We start from the raw sequence: 21,068 nt of genomic DNA on the forward strand, positions 1-21,068 counted from the left end.
CTCACAGCCCACACAGCTCACAGCCCACACAGCTCTCACAGCCCCCACTGCTCTCACACCTCACACAGCTCACATCCCACACAGCTCTCACAGCTCTCACAGCCCACACAGCTCTCACAGCACACACAGCTCTCACAGCCCACACAGCTATCACAGGCCTCACAGCCCACACAGCCCTCACAGCCCTCACAGCCCTCACAGCCCAAAAAACTCTCACAGACCACACAGCTCCCACAGCCCACACAGACCACACAGCTCTCACAGCCCACACAGGTCTACCAGCCCACACAGCTCTCACAGCTCTCACAGCCCACACACCCCACACTCTCACAGCCCACACAGCTCTCACAGCCCACACAGCTCACACAGCCCACACAGCTGTCACAGCTCTCAGAGCCCACACAGCTCTCACAACCCACACAGCTCACACAGCCCTTACAGCCCACACAGCTCATATCCCACACAGCTCTCACTGCTCTCACAGCCCATACAGCTCTCAAAGTCCACACAGCTCTCACAGCCCACACAGCTCTCACAGCCCACAGAGCTCTCACAGCTCACCCAGCCCACACAGCTCACACAGTTCACAGCCCACACAGCTCTCACAGCCCACACAGCTCTCACACCTCACACAGCTCACATCCCACACAGCTCTCACAGCTCTCACAGCCCACACAGCTCTCACAGCCCACACAGCTCTCACAGCCCACAGAGCTCTCACAGCTCACACAGCCCTCACAGCCCACACAGCTCACATCCCACAGAGCTCTCACAGCCCATACAGCTCTCACAGCCCACACAGCTCTCACAGCACACACAGCTCTTACAGCCCACACAGCTCTCACAGGACTCACAGCCCTCACAGCCCACACAGCCCTCAGAGCCCTCACAGCCCACAAAACTCTCACAGCCCACACAGCTCTCACAGCCCACACAGCCCACACAGCTCTCACAGCCCACACAGCTCTCACAGCCCACACAGCTCTCACAGCTCTCACAGCCCATACACCCCACACTCTCACAGCCCACACAGCTCTCACAGCCCGCACAGCTCTCACAGCCCACACAGCTGTCACAGCTCTCACAGCCCACTCAGCCCACACAGCTCTCACAACCCACACAGCTCTCAAAGCTCACACAGCCCTCACAGCCCACACAGCTCATATCCCACACAGCTCTCACAGCTCTCACAGACCATATAGCTCTCACAGCCCACACAGCTCTCACAGCCCACACAGCTCTCACAGCCCACACAGCTCTCACATCCCACAGAGCTCTCACAGCTCACACAGCTTACAGCCCACACAGCTCTCACACCTCACACAGCTCACATCCCACACACTGCTCACAGCTCTCACAGCCCGTACAGCTCTCACAGCCCACACAGCTCTCACAGCCCACACAGCTCTCACAGCTCTCACAGCCCACACAGCCCACACGCTCCCAGCCCACACAGCTCTCACAGCCCACACAGCTCTCACAGCCCACACAGCTCTCACAGCCCACACAGCTCACACAGCCCTCACAGCCCACACAGCTCACATCCCACAGAGCTCTCACAGCTCTCACAGCCCATACAGCTCTCACAGCTCTCACAGCCCACACAGCTCTCACAGCACACACAGCTCTCACAGCCCACACAGCTCTCACAGGCCTCACAGCCCTCACAGCCCACACAGCCCACACAGCCCTCACAGCCCACAAAACTCTCACAGCCCACACAGCTCTCACAGCCCATACAGCCCACACAGCTCTCACAGCCCACACAGCTCTCACAGCCCACACAGCTCTCACAGCTCTCACAGCCCACACACCCCACACTCTCACAGCCCACTCTGCTCTCACAACCCGCACAGCTCCCACAGCCCACACAGCTGTTACAGCTCTCACAGCCCACACAGCTCTCACAACCCACACAGCTCACACAGCCCTTACAGCCCACACAGCTCATATCCCACACAGCTCTCACAGCTCTCACAGCCCACACAGCTCTCACAGCCCACACAGCTCTCACAGCCCACAGAGCTCTCACAGCTCTCACAGCCCACACAGCTCACAGCCCACACAGCTCACAGCCCACACAGCTCTCACAGCCCCCACAGCTCTCACACCTCACACTGCTCACATCCCACACAGCTCTCACAGCTCTCACAGCCCATACAGCTCTCACAGCCCACACAGCTCTCACAGCCCACACAGCTCTCACAGCCCACACAGCCCACACTCTCACAGCCCACACAGCTCTCACAGCCCACACAGCTCTCACAGCCCACATAGCTCTCACAGCTCACACAGCCCACACAGCTCACATCCCACAAGGCTCTCACAGCTCCCACAGCCCATACAGCTCTCACAGCTCTCACAGCCCACACAACTCTCACAGCACACACAGCTCTCACAGCCCACACAGCTCTTCCATGCTCACAGCCCTCACAGCCCACACAGCCCTCACAGCCCTCACAGCCCACAAAACGTTCACAGCCCACACAGCTCTCACAGCCCACACAGCTCTCACTGCCCACACAGCTCTCACATCCCACACTCTCACATCCCACACAGCTCTCACAGCCCTCACGACTATCACAGCCCACACAGCTGTCACAACTCTCACAGCCCACACAGCTCTCACAACCCACACAGCTCTCACAGCTCACACAGCCCTCAAAGCCCACACAGCTCACATCCCACACAGCTCTCACAGCCCATACAGCTCTCACAGCCCACACAGCTCTCACAGCCCACACAGCTCTCACAGCCCACAAAGCCCACACAGCTCTCCCAGCTCACACAGCTCTCACAGCCCACAGAGGTCTCACAGCTCTCACAGCCCACACAGCTCACAGCCCACACAGCTCACTGATCACACATCTCTCACATCCCACACAGCTCTCACAGCTCACACAGCCCACACAGCTCTCACAGCCCACACAGCTCTCACAGCTCTCACAGCCCACACAGCTCTCACAGCCCACACAGCTCTCACAGCCCTCACAGCCCACACAGCCCTCATAGCTCACACAGCCCTCACAGCCCTCACAGCCCACGCAGCTTGCACAGCCCACACAGCTCGCACAGCCCACACAGCTCTCACAGCCCACAAAGCCCTTACAGCCCTCACAGCCTACACAGATCACATCCCACACAGCACTCACAGCTCTCACAGCCCATGCAGCTATCACAGCCCATACAGCTATCACAGCCCATACAGCTATCACAGCCCACACAGCTCTCCCAGCCCACGCAGCTCACAGTCCACACAGCTTTCACAGGCCTCACAGCCCTCACAGCCCACACAGCTCTCACAGCCCACACAGCTCTCACAGCCCACAGAGCTCTCACAGCTCACACAGCCCTCACAGCCCACACAGCTCACATCCCACAGAGCTCTCACAGCTCTCACAGCCAATACAGCCCTCACAGCTCTCACAGCCCACACAGCTCCCACAGCATACACAGCCCTCACAGCCCACACAGCTCTCACATGCCTCACAGCCCTCACAGCCCACACAGCCCACACAGCCCTCACAGCCCGCAAAACTTGTACAGCCCACACAGCTCTCACAGCCAACACAGCCCACACAGCTCTCACAGCCCACACAGCTCTCACAGCCCACACAGCTCTCACAGCCCACACAGCTCTCACATCTCTCACAGCCCACACACCCCACACTCTCACAGCCCACACAGCTCTCCCAGCCCGCACAGCTCTCACAGCCCACACAGCTGCCACAGCTCTCATAGCCCACATAGCCCTCACAGCCCACACAGCTCACATCCCACAGAGCTCTCACAGCTCTCACAGCCAATACAGCTCTCACAGCTCTCACAGCCCACACAGCTCCCACAGCATACACAGCCCTCACAGCCCACACAGCTCTTCCATGCCTCACAGCCCTCACAGCCCTCACAGCCCACACAGTCCACACAGCCCTCACAGCCCACAAAACTTGTACAGCCCACACAGCTCTCACAGCTCTCACAGCCCACACACCCCACACTCTCACAGCCCACACAGCTCTCCCAGCCCGCACAGCTCTCACAGCCCACACAGCCGCCACAGCTCTCATAGCCCACACAGCTCTCACAACCCACACAGCTCACACAGCTCACAGAGCCCTCACAACCCACACAGCTCATATCATACACAGCTCTCACAGTTCTCACAGCCCATACAGCTCTCACAGCCCACACAGCTCTCACAGCCCACACAGCTCTCACAGCCCTCAGAGCTCTCACAGCTCTCCCAGCCCACACAGCTCACAGCCCACACAGTTCACAGCCCACTCAGCTCTCACAGCCCACACAGCTCTCACACCTCACACAGCTCACATCCCACACAGCTCTCACAGCTCTCACAGCCCACACAGCTCTCACAGCTCCCATAGCCCAAACAGCCCACACTCTCACAGCCCACACAGCTCTCACAGCCCACACAGCTCTCACAGCCAAAGAGCTCTCACATCTCACACCCCACACAGCTCACATCCCACAGAGCTCTCACAGCTCTCACAGCCCATACAGCTCTCACAGCTCTCACAGCCCACAGAGCTCTCACAGCACACACAGCTCTTACAGCCCACACAGCTCTCACAAGCCTCACAGCCCTCACAGCCCTCACAGCCCACAATACTCTCACAGCCCACACAGCTCTCACAGCCCACACATCCCACACAGCTCTCATAGCCCACACAGCTCTCACAGCTCTCACAGCCCAAACACCCCACACTCTCACAGCCCACACAGCTCTCACAGCCCGCACAGCTCTCACAGCCCACACAGCTGTCACAGCTCTCACAGCCCACACAGCCCACACAGCTCTGACAACCCACACAGCTCTCACAGCTCACACAGCCCTCACAGCTCACACAGCCCTCACAGCCCACACAGCTCATATCCCACAGAGCTCTCACAGCTCTCACAACCCATACAGCTCTCACAGCCCACACAGCTCTCACAGCCCACACAGCTCTCACAGCCCACACAGCTCACACAGCCCACACAGCTGTCACAGCTGTCACAGCCCACACAGCCCACACAGCTCTCACAACCCACACAGCTCACACAGCCCTTACAGCCCACACAGCTCATATCCCACACAGCTCTCACCGCTCTCACAGCCTATACAGCTCTCACAGCCCACACAGGTCTCACAGCCCACACAGCTCTCACAGCTCACAGAGCTCTCACAGCTCTCACAGCCCACACAGCTCTCACAGCCCACACACCCCACACTTCCACAGCCCACACAGCTCTGACAGCCCGTACAGCTCTCACAGCCCACACACCTGTCACAGCTCTCACAGCCCACACAGCCCGCACAGCTCTCACAACCCACACAGCTCACACAGCCCTTACAGCCCACACAGCTCATATCCCACACAGCTCTCACAGCTCTCACAGCCCATACAGCTCTCACAGCCCACACTGCTCTCACAGCCCACACAGCTCTCACAGCCCTCAGAGCTCTCACAGCTCTCACAGCCCACACAGCTCACAGCCCACACAGCTCTCACAGCCCACACTGCTCTCACAGCCCACACAGCTCTCACAGCCCACACAGCTATCACAGGCCTCACAGCCCACACAGCCCTCACAGCCCTCACAGCCCAAAAAACTCTCACAGACCACACAGCTCCCACAGCCCACACAGACCACACAGCTCTCACAGCCCACACAGGTCTACCAGCCCACACAGCTCTCACAGCTCTCACAGCCCACACACCCCACACTCTCACAGCCCACACAGCTCTCACAGCCCACACAGCTCACACAGCCCACACAGCTGTCACAGCTCTCAGAGCCCACACAGCTCTCACAACCCACACAGCTCACACAGCCCTTACAGCCCACACAGCTCATATCCCACACAGCTCTCACTGCTCTCACAGCCCATACAGCTCTCAAAGTCCACACAGCTCTCACAGCCCACACAGCTCACCCAGCCCACACAGCTCACACAGTTCACAGCCCACACAGCTCTCACAGCCCACACAGCTCTCACACCTCACACAGCTCACATCCCACACAGCTCTCACAGCTCTCACAGCCCACACAGCTCTCACAGCCCACACAGCTCTCACAGCCCACACAGCTCTCACAGCCCACAGAGCTCTCACAGCTCACACAGCCCTCACAGCCCACACAGCTCACATCCCACAGAGCTCTCACAGCCCATACAGCTCTCACAGCCCACACAGCTCTCACAGCACACACAGCTCTTACAGCCCACACAGCTCTCACAGGACTCACAGCCCTCACAGCCCACACAGCCCTCAGAGCCCTCACAGCCCACAAAACTCTCACAGCCCACACAGCCCACACAGCTCTCACAGCCCACACAGCTCTCACAGCCCACACAGCTCTCACAGCTCTCACAGCCCATACACCCCACACTCTCACAGCCCACACAGCTCTCACAGCCCGCACAGCTCTCACAGCCCACACAGCTGTCACAGCTCTCACAGCCCACTCAGCCCACACAGCTCTCACAACCCACACAGCTCTCAAAGCTCACACAGCCCTCACAGCCCACACAGCTCATATCCCACACAGCTCTCACAGCTCTCACAGACCATATAGCTCTCACAGCCCACACAGCTCTCACAGCCCACACAGCTCTCACAGCCCACACAGCTCTCACAGCCCACACAGCTCTCACATCCCACAGAGCTCTCACAGCTCACACAGCTTACAGCCCACACAGCTCTCACACCTCACACAGCTCACATCCCACACACCGCTCACAGCTCTCACAGCCCGTACAGCTCTCACAGCCCACACAGCTCTCACAGCCCACACAGCTCTCACAGCTCTCACAGCCCACACAGCCCACACGCTCCCAGCCCACACAGCTCTCACAGCCCACACAGCTCTCACAGCCCACACAGCTCTCACAGCCCACACAGCTCACACAGCCCTCACAGCCCACACAGCTCACATCCCACAGAGCTCTCACAGCTCTCACAGCCCATACAGCTCTCACAGCTCTCACAGCCCACACAGCTCTCACAGCACACACAGCTCTCACAGCCCACACAGCTCTCACAGGCCTCACAGCCCTCACAGCCCACACAGCCCACACAGCCCTCACCGCCCACAAAACTCTCACAGCCCACACAGCTCTCACAGCCCATACAGCCCACACAGCTCTCACAGCCCACACAGCTCTCAAAGCCCACACAGCTCTCACAGCCCACACACCCCACACTCTCACAGCCCACTCTGCTCTCACAACCCGCACAGCTCCCACAGCCCACACAGCTGTTACAGCTCTCACAGCCCACACAGCTCTCACAACCCACACAGCTCACACAGCCCTTACAGCCCACACAGCTCATATCCCACACAGCTCTCACAGCTCTCACAGCCCACACAGCTCTCACAGCCCACACAGCTCTCACAGCCCACAGAGCTCTCACAGCGCTCACAGCCCACACAGCTCACAGCCCACACAGCTCACAGCCCACACAGCTCTCACAGCCCCCACAGCTCTCACACCTCACACTGCTCACATCCCACACAGCTCTCACAGCTCTCACAGCCCATACAGCTCTCACAGCCCACACAGCTCTCACAGCCCACACAGCTCTCACAGCCCACACAGCCCACACTCTCACAGCCCACACAGCTCTCACAGCCCACACAGCTCTCACAGCCCACATAGCTCTCACAGCTCACACAGCCCACACAGCTCACATCCCACAAGGCTCTCACAGCTCTCACAGCCCATACAGCTCTCACAGCTCTCACAGCCCACACAACTCTCACAGCACACACAGCTCTCACAGCCCACACAGCTCTCCCATGCTCACAGCCCTCACAGCCCACACAGCCCTCACAGCCCTCACAGCCCACAAAACGTTCACAGCCCACACTGCTCTCACAGCCCACACAGCTCTCACAGCCCACACAGCTCTCACAGCCCACACAGCTCTCACAGCTCTCACATCCCACAATCTCACATCCCACACAGCTCTCACAGCCCTCACGACTATCACAGCCCACACAGCTGTCACAACTCTCACAGCCCACACAGCTCTCACAACCCACACAGCTCTCACAGCTCACACAGCCCTCAAAGCCCACACAGCTCACATCCCACACAGCTCTCACAGCCCATACAGCTCTCACAGCCCACACAGCTCTCACAGCCCACACAGCTCTCACAGCCCACAAAGCCCACACAGCTCTCCCAGCTCACACAGCTCTCACAGCCCACAGAGGTCTCACAGCTCTCACAGCCCACACAGCTCACAGCCCACACAGCTCACTGATCACATATCTCTCACATCCCACACAGCTCTCACAGCTCACACAGCCCACACAGCTCTCACAGCCCACACAGCTCTCACAGCTCTCACAACCCACACAGCTCTCACAGCCCACACAGCTCTCACAGCCCTCACAGCCCACACAGCCCTCATAGCTCACACAGCCCTCACAGCCCTCACAGCCCACGCAGCTTGCACAGCCCACACAGCTCGCACAGCCCACACAGCTCTCACAGCCCACAAAGCCCTTACAGCCCTCACAGCCTACACAGATCACATCCCACACAGCACTCACAGCTCTCACAGCCCATGCAGCTATCACAGCCCATACAGCTATCACAGCCCACACAGCTCTCACAGCCCACGCAGCTCACAGTCCACACAGCTTTCACAGGCCTCACAGCCCTCACAGCCCACACAGCTCTCACAGCCCACACAGCTCTCACAGCCCACAGAGCTCTCACAGCTCACACAGCCCTCACAGCCCACACAGCTCACATCCCACAGAGCTCTCACAGCTCTCACAGCCAATACAGCTCTCACAGCTCTCACAGCCCACACAGCTCCCACAGCATACACAGCCCTCACAGCCCACACAGCTCTCACATGCCTCACAGCCCTCACAGCCCTCACAGCCCACACAGCCCACACAGCCCTCACAGCCCGCAAAACTTGTACAGCCCACACAGCTCTCACAGCCAACACAGCCCACACAGCTCTCACAGCCCACACAGCTCTCACAGCCCACACAGCTCTCACAGCTCTCACAGCCCACACACCCCACACTCTCACAGCCCACACAGCTCTCCCAGCCCGCACAGCTCTCACAGCCCACACAGCTGCCACAGCTCTCATAGCCCACACAGCTCTCACAACCCACACAGCTCACACAGCTCACACAGCCCTCACAGCTCATATCCTACACAGCTCTCACAGTTCTCACAGCCCATACAGCTCTCACAGCCCACACAGCTCTCACAGCCCACACAGCTCTCACAGCCCTCAGAGCTCTCACAGCTCTCCCAGCCCACACAGCTCACAGCCCACACAGTTCACAGCCCACTCAGCTCTCACAGCCCACACAGCTCACACCTCACACAGCTCTCACACCTCACACAGCTCACATCCCACACAGCTCTCACAGCTCTCACAGCCCACACAGCTCTCATAGCTCCCATAGCCCAAACAGCCCACACTCTCACAGCCCACACAGCTCTCACAGCCCTCACAGCCCACAGAGCTCTCACAGCTCACACCCCACACAGCTCACATCCCACAGAGCTCTCACAGCCCATACAGCTCTCACAGCTCTCACAGCCCACAGAGCTCTCACAGCACACATAGCTCTTACAGCCCACACAGCTCTCACAAACCTCACAGCCCTCACAGCCCTCACAGCCCACAACACTCTCAAAGCCCACACAGCTCTCACAGCCCACACATCCCACACAGCTCTCATAGCCCACACAGCTCTCCCAACTCTCACAGCCCACACACCCCACACTCTCACAGCCCACACAGCTCTCACAGCCCGCACAGCTCTCACAGCCCACACAGCTGTCACAGCTCTCACAGCCCACACAGCCCACACAGCTCTGACAACCCACACAGCTCTCACAGCTCACACAGCCCTCACAGCTCACACAGCCCTCACAGCCCACACAGCTCATATCCCACACAGCTCTCACAGCTCTCACAACCCATACAGCTCTCACAGCCCACACAGCTCTCACAGTCCACACAGCTCTTACAGCCCACAGAGCTCTCACAGCTCTCCCAGCCCACACAGCTCACAGCCCACACGGCTCTCATAGCTCCCATCCCACACAGCTCTCACAGCTCTCACAGCCCATACAGCTCTCACAGTCCACACAGCTCTCACAGCCCACACAGCTCTCACAGCTCACAGCCCTCACAGCCCACACTCTCCCAGCCCGCATAGCTCTCACAGCCCACACAGCTCTCACAGCCCACACAGCTCTCACAGCTCACTGAGCCCTCACAGCCCACACAGCTCACATCCCAAAGAGCTCTCACAGCTCTCACAGCCCATACAGCTCTCACATCTCTCACAGCCCACCCAGCTCTCACAGCACACACAGCTCTCACAACCCACACAGCTCTCACAGGCCTCACAGCCCTCACAGCCCACAAAACTCCCACAGCCCACACAGCTCTCACAGCCCACACAGCCCACGCAGCTCTCACAGCCCACACAGCTCTCACAGCCACACAGCTCTCGAAGCTCTCACAGCCCACACACCCCACACTCTCACAGCCCACACAGCTCTCACAGCTCGCACAGCTCTCACAGCCCACACAGCTGTCACAGCTATCACAGCCCACACAGCCCACACAGCTCTCACAACCCACACAGCTCACACAGCCCTTACAGCCCACACAGCTCATATCCCACACAGCTCTCACAGCTCTCACAGCCCACACAGCTCTCACAGCCCACACAGCTCTCACAGCCCACAGAGCTCTCACAGCTCTCACAGCCCACAGAGCTCACAGCCCACACAGCTCACAGCCCACACAGCTCTAACAGCACCCACAGCTCTCACACCTCACACTGCTCACATCCCACACAGCTCTCACAGCTCTCACAGCCCATACAGCTCTCACAGCCCACACAGCTCTCACAGCCCACACAGCTCTCACAGCCCAGACAGCCCACACTCTCACTGCCCACACAGCTCTCACAGCCCACACAGCTCTCACAGCCCACACAGCTCTCACAGCCCACATAGCTCTCACAGCTCACACAGCCCACACAGCTCACATTCCACAAGGCTCTCACAGCTCTCACAGCCCATACAGCTCTCACAGCCCACACAACTCTCACAGCACACACAGCTCTCACACCCCACACAGCTCTCACATGCTCACCGCCCTCACAGCCCACACAGCCCTCACAGCCCTCACAGCCCACAAAACGTTCACAGCCCACACAGCTCTCACAGCCCACACAGCTCTCACAGCCCACACAGCTCTCACAGCCCACACAGCTCTCACAGCTCTCACAGCCCACACTCTCACAGCCCACACAGCTCTCACAGCCCGCACGACTATCACAGCCCACACAGCTGTCACAACTCTCACAGCCCACACAGCTCTCACAACCCACACAGCTCTCACAGCTCACAAAGCCCTCAAAGCCCACACAGCTCACATCCCACACAGCTCTCACAGCCCATACAGCTCTCACAGCCCACACAGCTCTCACAGCCCACACAGCTCTCACAGCTCACAAAGCCCACACAGCTCTCCCAGCTCACACAGCTTTCACAGCCCACAGAGGTCTCACAGCTCTCACAGCCCACACAGCTCACAGCCCACACAGCTCACTGATCACACATCTCTCACATCCCACACAGCTCTCACAGCTCACACAGCCCACACAGCTCTCACAGCCCACACAGCTCTCACAGCTCTCACAGCCCACACAGCTCTCACAGCCCACACAGCTCTCACAGCCCTCACAGCCCACACAGCCCTCATAGCTCACACAGCCCTCACAGCCCACGCAGCTTGCACAGCCCACACAGCTCGCACAGCCCACACAGCTCTCACAGCCCACACAGCCCACACTCTCACAGCCCACACAGCTCTCACAGCCCACACAGCTCTCACAGCCCACATAGCTCTCACAGCTCACACAGCCCCCACAGCTCACATCCCACAAGGCTCTCACAGCTCTCACAGCCCATACAGCTCTCACAGCCCACACAACTCTCACAGCACACACAGCTCTCATAGCCCACACAGCTCTCACATGCTCACAGCCCTCACAGCCCACACAGCCCTCACAGCCCACAAAACGTTCACAGCCCACACAGCTCTCACAGCCCACACAGCTCTCACAGCCCACACAGCTCTCACAGCCCACACAGCTCTCACAGCTCTCACATCCCACACTCTCACATCCCACACAGCTCTCACAGCCCGCACGACTATCACAGCCCACACAGCTGTCACAACTCTCATAGCCCACACAGCTCTCACAACCCAAACAGCTCTCACAGCTCACACAGCCCTCAAAGCCCACACAGCTCACATCCCACACAGCTCTCACAGCCCACACAGCTCACTGATCACACATCTCTCACATCCCACACAGCTCTCACAGCTCACACAGCCCACACAGCTCTCACAGCCCACACAGCTCTCACAGCTCTCACAGCCCACACAGCTCTCACAGCCCACACAGCTCTCACAGCCCTCACAGCCCACACAGCCCTCATAGCTCACACAGCCCTCACAGCCCACGCAGCTTGCACAGCCCACACAGCTCGCACAGCCCACACAGCTCTCACAGCCCACAAAGCCCTTACAGCCCTCAGAGCCTACACAGATCACATCCCACACAGCACTCACAGCTCTCACAGCCCATACAGCTATCACAGCCCATACAGCTATCACAGCCCATACAGCTATCACAGCCCACACAGCTCTCACAGCCCACGCAGCTCACAGTCCACACAGCTTTCACAGGCCTCACAGCCCTCACAGCCCTCACAGCTCTCACAGCCCACGCAGCTCTCACAGCCCACAGAGCTCTCACAGCTCACACAGCCCTCACAGCCCACACAGCTCACATCCCACAGAGCTCTCACAGCTCTCACAGCCAATACAGCTCTCACAGCTCTCACAGCCCACACAGCTCCCACAGCATACACAGCCCTCACAGCCCACACAGCTCTTCCATGCCTCACAGCCCTCACAGCCCTCACAGCCCACACAGCTCTCACAGCCCACACAGCTCTCACAGCCCACAGAGCTCTCACAGCTCTCACAGCCCACACAGCTCACAGCCCACACAGCTCTCACAGCCCCCACAGCTCTCACACCTCACACTGCTCACATCCCACACATCTCTCACAGCTCTCACAGCCCATACAGCTCTCACAGCCCACACAGCTCTCACAGCCCACACAGCTCTCACAGCCCACACAGCCCACACTCTCACAGCCCACACAGCTCTCACAGCCCACACAGCTCTCACAGCCCACATAGCTCTCACAGCTCACACAGCCCACACAGCTCACATCCCACAAGGCTCTCACAGCTCTCACAGCCCATACAGCTCTCACAGCCCACACAACTCTCACAGCACACACAGCTCTCACAGCCCACACAGCTCTCACATGCTCACAGCCCTCACAGCCCACACAGCCCTCACAGCCCACAAAACGTTCACAGCCCACACAGCTCTCACAGCCCACACAGCTCTCACAGCCCACACAGCTCTCACAGCTCTCACATCCCACACTCTCACATCCCACACAGCTCTCACAGCCCGCACGACTATCACAGCCCACACAGCTGTCACAACTCTCACAGCCCACACAGCTCTCACAACCCAAACAGCTCTCACAGCTCACACAGCCATCAAAGCCCACACAGCTCACATCCCACACAGCTCTCACAGCCCATACAGCTCTCACAGCCCACACAGCTCTCACAGCCCACACAGCTCTCACAGCTCACAAAGCCCACACAGCTCTCCCAGCTCACACAGCTCTCACAGCCCACAGAGGTCTCACAGCTCTCATAGCCCACACAGCTCACAGCCCACACAGCTCACTGATCACAAAACTCTCACAGCCCACACAGCTCTCACAGCCCATACAGCCCACACAGCTCTCACAGCCCACACAGCTCTCACAGCCCACACAGCTCTCACAGCTCTCACAGCCCACACACCCCACACTCTCACAGCCCACTCTGCTCTCACAACCCGCACAGCTCCCACAGCCCACACAGCTGTTACAGCTCTCACAGCCCACACAGCTCTCACAACCCACACAGCTCACACAGCCCTTACAGCCCACACAGCTCATATCCCACACAGCTCTCACAGCTCTCACAGCCCACACAGCTCTCACAGCCCACACAGCTCTCACAGCCCACAGAGCTCTCACAGCTCTCACAGCCCACAGAGCTCACAGCCCACACAGCTCACAGCCCACACAGCTCTAACAGCACCCACAGCTCTCACACCTCACACTGCTCACATCCCACACAGCTCTCACAGCTCTCACAGCCCATACAGCTCTCACAGCCCACACAGCTCTCACAGCCCACACAGCTCTCACAGCCCACACAGCCCACACTCTCACTGCCCACACAGCTCTCACAGCCCACACAGCTCTCACAGCCCACACAGCTCTCACAGCCCACATAGCTCTCACAGCTCACACAGCCCACACAGCTCACATTCCACAAGGCTCTCACAGCTCTCACAGCCCATACAGCTCTCACAGCCCACACAACTCTCACAGCACACACAGCTCTCACACCCTACACAGCTCTCACATGCTCACCGCCCTCACAGCCCACACAGCCCTCACAGCCCTCACAGCCCACAAAACGTTCACAGCCCACACAGCTCTCACAGCCCACACAGCTCTCACAGCCCACACAGCTCTCACAGCCCACACAGCTCTCACAGCTCTCACAGCCCACACTCTCACAGCCCACACAGCTCTCACAGCCCGCACGACTATCACAGCCCACACAGCTGTCACAACTCTCACAGCCCACACAGCCCACACAGCTCTCACAACCCACACAGCTCTCACAGCTCACAAAGCCCTCAAAGCCCACACAGCTCACATCCCACACAGCTCTCACAGCCCATACAGCTCTCACAGCCCACACAGCTCTCACAGCCCACACAGCTCTCACAGCCCACAAAGCCCACACAGCTCTCCCAGCCCACACAGCTCTCACAGCCCACAGAGGTCTCACAGCTCTCACAGCCCACACAGCTCACAGCCCACACAGCTCACAGCCCACACAGCTCTCACATCCCACACAGCTCTCACAGCTCACACAGCCCACACAGCTCTCACAGCCCACACAGCTCTCACAGCCCACACAGGTCTCACAGCCCACACAGCTCTCACAGCCCTCACAGCCCACACAGCCCTCATAGCTCACACAGCCCTCACAGCCCTCACAGCCCACGCAGCTTGCACAGCCCACACAGCTCGCACAGCCCACACAGCTCTCACAGCCCACAAAGCCCTTACAGCCCTCACAGCCTACACAGATCACATCCCACACAGCACTCACAGCTCTCACAGCCCATACAGCTATCACAGCCCATACAGCTATCACAGCCCACACAGCTCTCACAGCCCACGCAGCTCACAGTCCTCACAGCTTTCACAGGCCTCACAGCCCTCACAGCCCACACAGCTCTCACAGCCCACACAGCTCTCACAGCCCACAGAGGTCTCACAGCTCACACAGCCCTCACAGCCCACACAGCTCACATCCCACAGAGCTCTCACAGCTCTCACAGCCAATACAGCTCTCACAGCCCACACAGCTCTCACAGCATTCACAGCCCTCACAGCCCACACAGCTCTCACATGCCTCACAGCCCTCACAGCCCTCACAGCCCACACAGCCCACACAGCCCTCACAGCCCACAAAACTTGTACAGCCCACACAGCTCTCACAGCCCACACAGCCCACACAGCTCTCACAGCCCACACAGCTCTCACAGCCCACACAGCTCTCACAGCTCTCACAGCCTACACACCCCACACTCTCACAGCCCACACAGCTCTCCCAGCCCGCACAGCTCTCACAGCCCACACAGCTGCCACAGCTCTCATAGCCCACACAGCTCTCACAACCCACACAGCTCACACAGCTCACACAGCCCTCACAACCCACACAGCTCATATCCTACACAGCTCTCACAGTTCTCACAGCCCATACAGCTCTCACAGCCCACACAGCTCTCACAGCCCACACAGCTCTCACAGCCCTCAGAGCTCTCACAGCTCTCCCAGCCCACACAGCTCACAGCCCACACAGTTCACAGCCCACACAGCTCTCACAGCCCACACAGCTCTCACACCTCACACAGCTCGCATCCCACACAGCTCTCACAGCTCTCACAGCTCTCACAGCCCACACAGCTCTCACAGCTCCCATAGCTCAAACAGCCCACACTCTCACAGCCCACACAGCTCTCACAGCCCACACAGCTCTCACAGCCCACACAGCTCTCACAGCCCACAGAGCTCTCACAGCTCACACCCCACACAGCTCACATCCCACAGAGCTCTCACAGCTCTCACAGCCCATACAGCTCTCACAGCTCTCACAGCCCACAGAGCTCTCACAGCACACCCATCTCTTACAGCCCACACAGCTCTCACAAGCCTCACAGCCCTCACAGCCCTCACAGCCCACAACACTCTCACAGCCCACACAGCTCTCACAGCCCACACAGCCCACACAGCCCTCACAGCCCACGCAGCTCTCACAGCTCTCACAGCCCACACACCCCACACTCTCACAGCCCACACAGCTCTCACAGCCCGCACAGCTCTCACAGCCCACACAGCTGTCACAGCTCTCACAGCCCACACAGCCCACACAGCTCTGACAACCCACACAGCTCTCACAGCTCACACAGCCCTCACAGCCCACACAGCTCATATCCCACACAGCTCTCACAGCTCTCACAGCCCATACAGCTCTCACAGCCCACACAGCTATCACAGTCCACACAGCTCTCACAGCCCACAGAGCTCTCACAGCTCTCCCAGCCCACACAGCTCACAGCCCACACAGCTCTCACAGCTCACGTCCCACACAGCTCTCACAGCTCTCACAGCCCATACAGCTCTCACAGCCCTCACAGCTCTCACATCCCACAGAGCTCTCACAGCTCACAGCCCTCACAGCCCACACTCTCCAGCCCGCACAGCTCTCACAGCCCACACAGCTCTCACAGCCCACACAGCTCTCACAGCTCACACAGCCCTCACAGCCCACACAGCTCACATCCCACAGAGCTCTCAGAGCTCTCACAGCCCATACAGCTCTCACATCTCTCACAGCCCACCCAGCTCTCACAGCACACACAGCTCTCACAACCCACACAGCTCTCACGGGCCTCACAGCCCTCACAGCCCACAAAACTCCCACTGCCCACACAGCTCTCACAGCCCAAACAGCCCACACTCTCACAGCCCACACAGCTCTCACAGCCCACACAGCTCTCACAGCCCACACAGCTCTCACAGCCCACAGAGCTCTCACAGCTCACACCCCACACAGCTCACATCCCACAGAGCTCTCACAGCTCTCACAGCCCATACAGCTCTCACAGCTCTCACAGCCCACAGAGCTCTCACAGCACACACAGCTCTTACAGCCCACACAGCTCTCACAAGCCTCACAGCCCTCACAGCCCTCACAGCCCACAGCACTCTCACAGCCCACACAGCTCTCACAGCCCACACAGCCCACACAGCTCTCACAGCCCACACAGCTCTCACAGCTCTCACAGCCCACACACCCCACACTCTCACAGCCCACACAGCTCTCACAGCCCGCACAGCTCTCACAGCCCACACAGCTGTCACAGCTCTCACAGCCCACACAGCCCACACAGCTCTGACAACCCACACAGCTCTCACAGCTCACACAGCCCTCACAGCCCACACAGCTCATATCCCACACAGCTCTCACAGCTCTCACAGCCCATACAACTCTCACAGCCCACACAGCTCTCACAGTCCAAACAGCTCTCACAGCCCACAGAGCTCTCACAGCTCTCCCAGCCCACACAGCTCACAGCCTACACGGCTCTCACAGCTCACATCCCACACAGCTCTCACAGCTCTCACAGCCCATACAGCTCTCACAACCCACACAGCTCTCACAGCCCACACAGCTCTCACAGCTCACAGCCCTCACAGCCCACACTCTCCCAGCCCGCACAGCTCTCACAGCCCACACAGCTCTCACAGCCCACACAGCTCTCACAGCTCACACAGCCCTCACAGCCCACACAGCTCACTTCCCACAGAGCTCTCACAGCCCATACAGCTCTCACATCTCTCACAGCCCACCCAGCTCTCACAGCACACACAGCTCTCACAACCCATACAGCTCTCACAGGCCTCACAGCCCTCACAGCCCACAAAACTCCCACAGCCCACACAGCTCTCACAGCCCGCACAGCTCACACAGCCCACACAGCTGCCACAGCTCTCAGAGCCCACACAGCTCTCACAACCCACACAGCTCACACAGCCCTTACAGCCCACACAGCTCATATCCCACACAGCTCTCACCGCTCTCACAGCCCATACAGCTCTCAAAGCCCACACAGCTCTCACAGCCCACACAGCTCTCACAGCCCACAGAGCTCTCACAGCTCTCCCAGCCCACACAGCTCACACAGTTCACAGCCCACACAGCTCTCACAGCCCACACAGCTCTCACACCTCACACAGCTCACATCCCACACAGCTCTCACAGCTCTCACAGCCCACACAGCTCTCACAGCCCACACAGCTCTCACAGCTCCCAAAGCCCACAGAGCCCACACTCTCACAGCTCACACAGCTCTCACAGCCCACACAGCTCTCACAGCCCACACAGCTCTCACAGCCCACAGAGCTCTCACAGCTCACACAGCCCTCACAGCCCACACAGCTCACATCCCACAGAGCTCTCACAGCCCATACAGCTCTCACAGCTCTCACAGCCCCCACAGCTCTCACAGCACACACAGCTCTTACAGCCCACACAGCTCTCACAGGACTCACAGCCCTCACAGCCCACACAGCCCTCAGAGCCCTCACAGCCCACAAAACTCTCACAGCCCACACAGCTCTCACAGCCCACACAGCCCACACAGCTCTCACAGCCCACACAGCTCTCACAGCCCACACAGCTCTCACAGCTCTCACAGCCCATACACCCCACACTCTCACAGCCCACACAGCTCTCACAGCCCGCACAGCTCTCACAGCCCACACAGCTGTCACAGCTCTCACAGCCCACTCAGCCCACACAGCTCTCACAACCCACACAGCTCTCACAGCTCACACAGCCCTCACAGCCCACACAGCTCATATCCCACACAGCTCTCACAGCTCTCACAGCCCATACAGCTCTCACAGCCCACACAGCTCTCACAGCCCACACAGCTCTCACAGCCCACACAGCGCTCACATCCCACAGAGCTCTCACAGCTCACACAGCTTACAGCCCACACAGCTCTCACACCTCACACAGCTCACATCCCACACACCTCTCACAGCTCTCACAGCCCGTACAGCTCTCACAGCCCACACAGCTCTCACAGCCCACACAGCTCTCACAGCTCTCACAGCCCACACAGCCCACACGCTCCCAGCCCACACAGCTCTCACAGCCCACACAGCTCTCACAGCCCACACAGCTCTCACAGCCCACACAGCTCACACAGCCCTCACAGCCCACACAGCTCACATCCCACAGAGCTCTCACAGCTCTCACAGCCCGTACAGCTCTCACAGCCCACACAGCTCTCACAGCCCACACAGCTCTCACAGCTCTCACAGCCCACACAGCCCACACGCTCCCAGCCCACACAGCTCTCACAGCCCACACAACTCTCACAGCCCACACAGCTCTCACAGCCCACACAGGTCACACAGCCCTCACAGCCCACACAGCTCACATCCCACAGAGCTCTCACAGCTCTCACGGCCCATACAGCTCTCACAGCTCTCACAGCCCACACAGCTCTCACAGCACACACAGCCCTCACAGCCCTCACAGCCCACACAGCCCTCACAGCCCACAAAACTCTCACAGCCCACACAGCTCTCACAGCCCACACAGCCCACACAGCTCTCACAGCCCACACAGTTCTCACAGCCCACACAGCTCTCACAGCTCTCACAGCCCACACACCCCACACTCCCACAGCCCACACAGCTCTAACAGCCCGCACAGCTCTCACAGCCCACACAGCTGTCACAGCTCTCACAGTCCACACCGCCCACACAGCTCTCACAACCCACACAGCTCTCACAGCTAACACAGCCCTCACAGCCCACACAGCTCATATCCCACACAGCTCTCACACCTCTCACAGCCCATACAGCTCACAGCCCACACAGCTCTCACAGCCCACACAGCTCTCACAGCCCACAGAGCTCTCACTGCTCTCACAGCCCACACAGCTCTCACACCTCACACAGCTCACATCCCACACAGCTCTCACAGCTCTCACAGCCCATACAGCGCTCACAGCCCACACAGCTCTCACAGCCCACACAGCCCACACAACTCTCACAGCCCACACAGCTCTCACAGCCCACACGGGCTCTCACAGCTCACACAGCCCTCACAGCCCACACAGCTCACATCCCACAGAGCTCTCACAGCTCTCTCCGCCCATACAGCTCTCACAGCTCTCACAGCTCTCACAGCTCTCACAGCACACACAGCTCTCACAGCCCACACAGCTCTCACAGGCCTCAAAGCCCTCACAGCCCACACAGCCCTCACAGCCCTCACAGCCCACAAAACACTCACAGCCCACACAGCTCTCACAGCCCACACAGCCCACACAGCTCTCAGCCCACACAGCTCTCACAGACCACACAGTTCTCACAGCTCTCACAGCCCACACACCCCACACTTCCACAGCCCACACAGCTCTCACAGCCCGTACAGCTCTCACAGCCCACACAGCTGTCACAGCTCACACAACCCTCACAGCCCACACAGCTCACATCCCACAGAGCTCTCACAGCTCTCACAGGCCATACAGCTCTCAGAGCTCTCACAGCCCACACAGCTTTCACATCACACACAGCTCTCACAGCCCACACAGCTCTCACAGGCCTCACAGCCCTCACATCCCACACAGCCCTCACAGCCCTCACAGCCCAAAAAACACTCACAGCCCACACAGCTCTCACAGCCCACACAGCCCACACAGCTCTCACAGCCCACACAGCTCTCACAGCTCACACA

Source organism: Lissotriton helveticus, chromosome 4_1, assembly GCF_964261635.1.
Source record: "Lissotriton helveticus chromosome 4_1, aLisHel1.1, whole genome shotgun sequence".
Lineage (NCBI taxonomy): Eukaryota > Metazoa > Chordata > Amphibia > Caudata > Salamandridae > Lissotriton > Lissotriton helveticus.